This window comes from Phocoena phocoena, chromosome 5 (assembly GCF_963924675.1).
Source record: "Phocoena phocoena chromosome 5, mPhoPho1.1, whole genome shotgun sequence".
NCBI lineage: Eukaryota > Metazoa > Chordata > Mammalia > Artiodactyla > Phocoenidae > Phocoena > Phocoena phocoena.
In genome coordinates, this window is record NC_089223.1 from 56,926,692 (window position 1) to 56,934,758 (window position 8,067).

At 36.9% G+C, this 8,067-nt stretch overlaps 1 pseudogene; it reads left to right on the plus strand.

Moving 5' to 3' along the window:
* The first annotated feature begins 1,889 nt into the window (after positions 1-1,889).
* On the plus strand, positions 1,890-3,462 carry LOC136123178 (inositol polyphosphate 1-phosphatase pseudogene; annotated as a pseudogene).
* Positions 3,463-8,067: the final 4,605 nt, after the last annotated feature.

Below are 8,067 nucleotides of genomic sequence, written 5' to 3' on the forward strand. Positions count from 1 at the left end.
CCTTTAAAATTCTCTCCTAATTTTAACTTTTGTCATTTTAATTATATATCTTGGTGTGAATCTCTTTGGATTCATCTTGTTTGGGCCTCTGTGCTTCCTGGATATCTGTTTTCTTCCCCAGGTTAGCGAAGTTTTCAGCCATTATTTCTTCAAATAAATTTCTGCCCATTTCTCTCTCTCTCTTCACCTTCTAGGACCCCTAAAATTAAAATGTTAGTATGCTTGATGTTTTTTCAGAGGTCCCTTAAACTATATATATTTTTAGTTCTTTTTCATTTTGCTATTACAATTGGTTGATTTCCACAATTCTGTCTTCCAGATCACTTATGCATTTTTCTGTATCATCTAATCTTTTTTTTATTCCCTGCATGTACTTTTATTTTAGTTATTATATTATTCAGACCTGATTGGTTCTTTTTTATATTTTCTAACTCCTTGTTGAAATTCTCACTGTGTTCCTTCATTCTTCTTCAGAGTTCAGTAAGCATTTTTATGACCATCACATTGAACCCTTTATCATATAAATTACTTCTGTTTCATTATTGTTCTTTTCTGGTGTTTTATCTTATTTCATTTGGAATATATTTGGCTCCTTATTTTATTTGACTTTCTGTGTTCTTTTTCTATAAATCAGGCAAAACGGTTACCTCTCTTGGTCTTGAAAGCATGACCTTATGTAGGAGCCTTTCGTATATAGATTGCCTGTGCTGGGTAGCTTGGCAGGTGGACTGGGGCTGCAGCAGACACAGGCTGGAGGGTCCTGAAGTACACTGAACTAGGGCTGCCTTGGCTAGATGACTGGATCTGGAGTTGGTGCAGGCCAGGTTTTTCCTGGGGTGCACTGGGCAAGTTGCCTTGGCGTGGCTGGAACTGGAGTGGGCATGGCCAGGGGCTGGCTGGAGTTATTTGGCAGACTGGCTGGAGTGCCAGATGCCTCTGTGCCAGGACTCAGAGTAAGATTTTATGTGTACCCTTTAAGAGTAGAGCCTTGGTTTCCTATAGCCCTCTGGCTCTCCTGGGCATAAGCCCCACTGGTTTTCGAAGCCAGCTGTTACGAGGGCTCAACTTCCTGGTGTGGGTCCCCAGGGCTAAGTTGCCCAGTGTGAAGCTCAAACCCCTTGTTCCTTAGGGAGGACTGCCGTGTTTGTTGTATCCCCTGCTGCATGTGGTCATCACACCTGGGATATGGATGCTGATTACATTGAGTCTCTGCCCCTCCTACCTTCAATGTGTTTTTTTCTTTATATCTTAATTATAGAAGAGCTGTTCTACTAGTCTTCAGGTTGTTCTCAGAGAAAGTTGATCTATATATAGTTGTAGTTTTGGTTTGTCTGTGGGAGGAGGTGAGCTCATGATCTTTCTACTTTGTTATCTTGATCCTGCCCCTTGTCATATTTTAGTTTCCTACTACTGCTGTTTTTTTTAATTCAATGCAAGTTAAGTCTTTAACTTCATTTTATATAACTTCTATATTTAAATAACTTCTATATTTAAATAACTTCTATATTTTTCTTAGTTTTATATATAATGTATTAATTTTGTTAACCTGGATAATAACTAAATAATGTAATAATCCATATTTCCTCATCAAATTTCTACTGGTCATGTATTCCTACATGGTTTGTAAACTTTCTAAGAACATTGGAAGCTGGTACAGTGCAACCGTTTTTTGATTAGGATACTTAGCTAGAGAGAAAGTAAATTATAGTTGCACTAATTTTATTTAGTGACAATTTAAATGTCTAAAATTTTATTTTATCATGCCACAGGAATATTATTCATTTTGAAATTTAAACTTAAATTCCCTCAAGTCAAATTTGTTGTGTTTTGATTGATTTATTTAATTGGCCTTTGTTTCATTAGTAATCATCTGTAATTAGGAATACTAGATGCTTTTGAAAATGTTTGAAATGACATATGTTGCTACCTTTTGTACAACAGTAGAGCTTCTTAGCAAAGTCCTTAATGGTAACAAGTTGGCATCTGAAGCATTCACCAAACTTGTTCATCAGAATGTCACCTTTATGTACCCAACTCTGGATTCAGTAGAAGTCAACATTCCACAGGACACTTTGGAAATTTGGGTGGATCCCATAGATTCAACTTGCCAGTGTATAAAAGGTTCTGCTGACGTTAAATCCAACCAAGGAATCTTCTCCTGTGGACTTCAGTGTGTCACCATCTTAATTGGTGTCTTAATTGGATATACAAATAGGGGTGTCCCTGATGTTTGTCATCAACCAGCCTTTGTATCACAAGACCTAAACACTCTCAGTTGGAAAGGACAGTACTACTGGGACTCTTCTTACATGGGGACCAATATCCATGCATTTCAGCCCCCATTTCTAAAAGAAACGGTAATGAAATGCAGAGCCAACTGACCAAAAACACAGCTTTCAGGTGGAATTCTCCCACTGGTTTTCAGCTATCAGTACAAGTGAAAAGGAGACTATCAAAATCTCACTGCCACCTCTGTTACTGGGTTGGTGTGCATTGTGTCAAATAGCTTCAACTGAGGAGGTCAACAGAAGACCTGGGCCAGCAATCTCGGTCCTTACGATAGCAAGTAAAGAATTGCAGACTACCACTTTGGGCTTAAGCACAAAGCAAAGTTTATTAAAGCATAGTTGTAATCTCAGAGGGAGAGCAGGCTGTTTCTGCAAAGTGAAACCAGCCCTTCTGTACAGGTTTAAGGGTGTTTATAAGGAGAATTCTGCGAGGAGGTGGGGTGTGATCATGGGTGAGTGACAGGGGATCATTATTTGATTCACAGTCCTGAGTCATGTAACAAGTTCATTATTGCGCATGCCCTTACCCTAGCTTCACTAAGAAAAGTCCATGGGGCGGGGGGGAGCAAAACCACATGCAGATTTTATTATAATGATGGTATAATGAGTTTGTGTTTACTGTAGGTTTTACACGCCTGTCTAGTCTGGGCATGAGCAGCCTGGGGAAGTTCCTTCATGTTACTGTGCTCCCTCTTTATTAGGAAAAGTTGCCCACCACCTGACCATAGTTTTGCCTGTTCTGGGTGGAGTCAGGGGAGGGTTCCCAGATGGTTGGGGTGTGACTTGATTATTCCCCTCTTTTCACCACCGTCACCTCCTTGCTGCTAATGTCTGACTAACTACCTAACACTTGTATGTGGAGATAGCCTATTCCAGGCAACTAAGGCTGCTTACAAGAGCCCTGAGTTGTCCAAGGTCTTGCTGACATTTATATATTTTCAGAAAAGATATATCTTTTCACATTCAAGTGAGTGTCTTGTACTGTTAATGTCAAACTCAGGGCCATGGGTGGGGGAATGGTAAACTTCCCATTGGAACAGAATCCAGAAACTGGAGTTGGTACCACATGGAAAATGAAGGTGCCACTGCAGTAAATCAGTGGGGCAATAAGGGAGGACTAATTGCATACAGATCAAGAAAGCAGCAAGAGACATTTCTGAGCTTCCTCATCTAAAGTCTTGAATCTGCAGCTACACACTACATAGATAAACTTTGTCCTCATATGCTTATAAACTGAACTGTGAAACTATTTTTCACATCTCTATCTTTTAAAGGTAGTTTTGTGCTTGTTTTGAAGGTGAATAGTCAACATTCATCTTCCTCTTTTGAGGAACATATATATATCACTAAGTTCTAATAACATTTTTTTCTGTATTGCAAAATGTGATCTTGGAATAGTTTTGATTTTCTCCAAAATTCATTTTTCCTGCTGATTAAATCAAGATGTGTCCTGCTTGTTTATAAACTTCTGATAAATTCAAGCAAGGGTAAATGCCCCACATAAATTTATTACTATTATTATTATTATTATTAATGTTTTATTTTTTAAGTATTACCAATCAACTGTATGCTATTGCCACTTATAGTAATATAAAATTGCTGTCTACACGTGTTCTAATTAGGAACCTGTACTAGGTTATTTAATGAGAGCCACTCTACCCGATAAGACAAGAAATTTCAAGGTTCTCTGCATGATGAACATTTGTTACTCGCCTCACTGCCTGTTGTGGTTGGTGGGGAGGAGGAAAAGGAGACTCTACCCCACATAGTCATTCAGGGAACAAGGTGTCTTTTATACTTCAGTCTGCCATTATTAGTACATGGCTTCAAGGTTAGCCTGGTATCATCTATCTGAAAGAAGAGGGTAAGCATGGAGTATTCCATAGAGATTTTAGGGCATAGAATTGGTATATGTAATTTGCATCCACTTTCAAATGGCAAGAAGTCAGTCACATGGCCCTACCTGACAGTTCTGAAGTGTAGACAGTGCTACATTGTAGAAAAACTAGGTTTTTCTGTATAGTTAGGGGGAAAAGAAAATAGTTTGGAGAAAGAACAACAAAACATCCGTGAGACTAAGTATCCAAGTAAGATTGGCATTTGAGAAAAGTTTTGAACACCAACATAGAATATTATTTCTTGGGATAAAACACTGAATTTAAATACAGTAAACTAATTTATTATTAGATACATCACATTAGCAAAGGACAGTGACAATTTTTCTTCCATAGATAAGATTTTATTCCATACAGTAACACTTTGTTAACATCCCTCCTTCTTGCTCTGGTTTTGAAGTACAGAAATAATATTGATTTTTAAAAGCCTGGACAAAGAAGTCTTAGTTATAATTATTATCTGCAAAAGACAGAGACAGTTTAATATCAATTTGAGACTAATTAATATACCATAAATTATTTTATTCAGTAAGGCTTTGAAATTTTCATTTAATTTATTTCTGAAAAGATTCCAGATTGACATAGTGGCAGGAGTGAAATATCACATCTCAATTGAGAATTCAAACATTGATGAAAATGAGTAGCAGAATTTCAAGCTAATGAATCTTGAGCAGTTAAAAAGCAAGTCTTTAAGAATGTGAGACTATGAAGAGGATTATGAAATTGAATACTTTAACGACTTCATTGAGTTCTCAGGAATCATCTTTGATATAAAATTAACATTTTATACACACAATATAAATGTTAATTTTATTAGGATGCTTACACATATTAGAATACTTGCATATTAGAATATGTTTTTAGTTTCCTCCTGAGAATGTCACATGTTCAATAAACAGACCTGCTTCTCTCTCTCTTTCTCTCTCTCTGGCGAGCACGTGTACTCGCACTCTCTCTCTCTCCCTCTCCCTCCCCCTCTCCTCCTCTCCTCTTGCTCTTTCTCTCTGTTCATCTGTCTTTCTGAGAAAGCAGCTGGTCTTTATCCTTATAATACTTCTCCCCTTTCACTCTAAGGGTTGCCAATCAACATATTTAATTATGCATTTGACTTTATTTTCACAGCACAATGATTATGTGATGACTGGATAGTGTTGACATCAGTGTAAGTAGTTAAAAATCTGAAAATAAATTAATCTGTTCTGCTAATTATTTAGAATGCTTGACAGCTCTGATCAAACATTCTATGTCAGCCTTTTCTAAGATGAAGAGTTTAGCAGGATTTATTTATCAAAAACTGTTAGGGACATCCACTCAAAGTTATCATGTGATATTTGATGAAAGATTCTCAGAACCTTTAATACTCCATTATATATTTTGAATCTATAGACGGTGCATAGTTTGTCCTCACAGAAAAATATTTTGTGTGTATGTTTTTCATATTCAGGAAATTAAATGTAAACATTTCAAGACTAATATAATGAGAAATAAATATGCCTTAATTATATAAAACTAGATTAAAATTTACTTAAGAATTCACACCTATATTCATTTAGACAAAGAGAGGCATTTGGGGAAAAGTAAGAGGAATATAAGTAAGGGAAGTTGTATTTTTAGATAGATAGATAAAACATAGACAAAAATGTTGAGAGATTTAAATAAATTTATTTTTTTATATGTTTTTGGTATTGTTGTTTTATTATGGGTTAAATGGGTACTCCCTAATAAGCCTTTCAGGTTGCTCTGAGAAGTCTTACTGGAAAATACCACTGACAGCCTCATAAGTGATAAATGCTACCATTTTCTGAACTATGTTGTTTCCATCTTTGACCAAAGTTCTATCAGAAAAACTAAAAATTTTAAATATTCCTAGCAATAAGGAGTTTAACACAGGGCATCAGATGCTTTTGCAATAACTGGTAGGCTGAAGAGTAAGGGTCCTGAATTAGCTTGGGAAATCCAGAAGTGCTGGCTCTTCCCGCATTATAACACACAAGTGATTTGGGAATGTTTTCCAGAAGCCACTGCAAACTTGTATTCTACATAGTTCCCATGCAACTGTCTTCAGCTCTCATCTAAGAATACTTTCAATTTCTATTCTGTCTTCCAAATCTTCTGCAAATATCCCTCATTGGCAGAAGAACCAGAATTTTAACTCTGCTTGCAAAACATCTTAGAGACTGTAATTTTCTATCTTGCTCTATAGAGTATAAAAAAGAGAATTCAACAGTTGAGAAAAGATAATATTAAACGGTATACCTCTTTTTTGGTATCTATAAACTCCAAACCACAGTGATAAAACAATGTATGTGCCTAACAGGTTTTAAGTAACTTTTGTGTACAAATGAACCCATGGTCACTCTTTCTTCCAACAACATATTCAGAGCCCCAGTGCTTACTCTCTATATATCTGTAGATTATATTGATCACTTTTCTAGTCCATCTGCAACTGCTATACTTAGTGGCTATTGATAGTAGTGTATAGTGGAAGTGATACAATTGCATTCCAGATCTAGATCCTAAGTGGCTATGCACTTATGCCTGTCTCTGTGAATTACTTGTACTGGAGCCCTGAGTTTTCATATGAACAGTCTGACTTCTCTGTAAGCACCACACATGAAACAACCACATGGAAAATCATTGGAACTACACAAAGAGAGAGAGACAATCAGCCAGAGCCAGCACAGTGTACAGTAGGTACCCGCTATTCCAGATCCAGCCACGTGAGACAACCTGAGCTGGAATGGCTTAGCTAAGCCCATTCCAAATTCCTGAGCCAAACAAATCATGAGAGAGAATTTTAAAAATACTTTATATTTAGAGGAATAGAAAATTTAGGAAGGGAATTCCTTCCTCATATTAATCATGGTTCTCTAGAGAAACAAAACCAATTCAGCAAGGTGAATACAGGAAGTTTTTAAATACCAATTGCTTTTTCTCTATTTGTATTAAAACAAAACACTTAGGAAAGCAAAATATCCCATATATGATATCAGTAAAGTTGTAAAATATTCATAAGCTGTTTGTTGTTGTTTTGCGGTACACGGGCCTCTCACTGTCGTGGCCTCTCTCATTGTGGAGCACAGGCTCTGGACAGGCAGGCTCAGTGGCCATGGCTCACGGGCCCAGCCACTCCACAGCATGTGGGATCTTCCCGGACCGGGATACGAACCTAAGTCCCCTGCATCGGCAGACGGACTCTCAACCACTGCGCCACCAGGGAAGCCCCATAATAAGCTTTATAAGAATGTTATATGGCATATATTAAAAAATGTAAAATCTTCAAAAGACATAAAATTAGATGTTTTTGGATGGGAAAACTATAAAATTCCAATATTCTCAAATTAATGCAATTAGTGCTATTAAGAAGTTCAACAGGTTTTTGTTGTTGCTATTGTTATTGAGGCAAATGATCTGAAAGTATGTAAGAAATGAGAAATATCTAAGAGTAGCTGCAGTGTTTGAAAACAATTAGTTCAGGTCACCATTATGTGTCTCTCATTTCTTTCATCCTAGCTGGTCACCCAGTGCTGTTCTTCTCTTGGAAATGGCAGAAGGAAAAGAAGCAATGCTCAACATGCAAACATATTGAAGTTCTCTACTTGTTCAATGTCTACTAATATCCCATTGCTGAAAATATAGCATGATCAAGACAAAAGTGAAGGGACAGATGTGAGGATGATAACCAACAATAAAACAGAAGCTTTGAGATGTAAGGTAAGTCTTTTAATGGTATCTACCCTTTCATCCATGTAGGTAGTGGAAGAGAAGAAAAGGTGAAATATGCTGAATGATAAATATTTTAATCCACCAGAGTGGAGCAATATGGGATCCTTGACATGGACTTCAATTTGGAAAGACTGTGTTTCATTTTACTTAAATTTAGA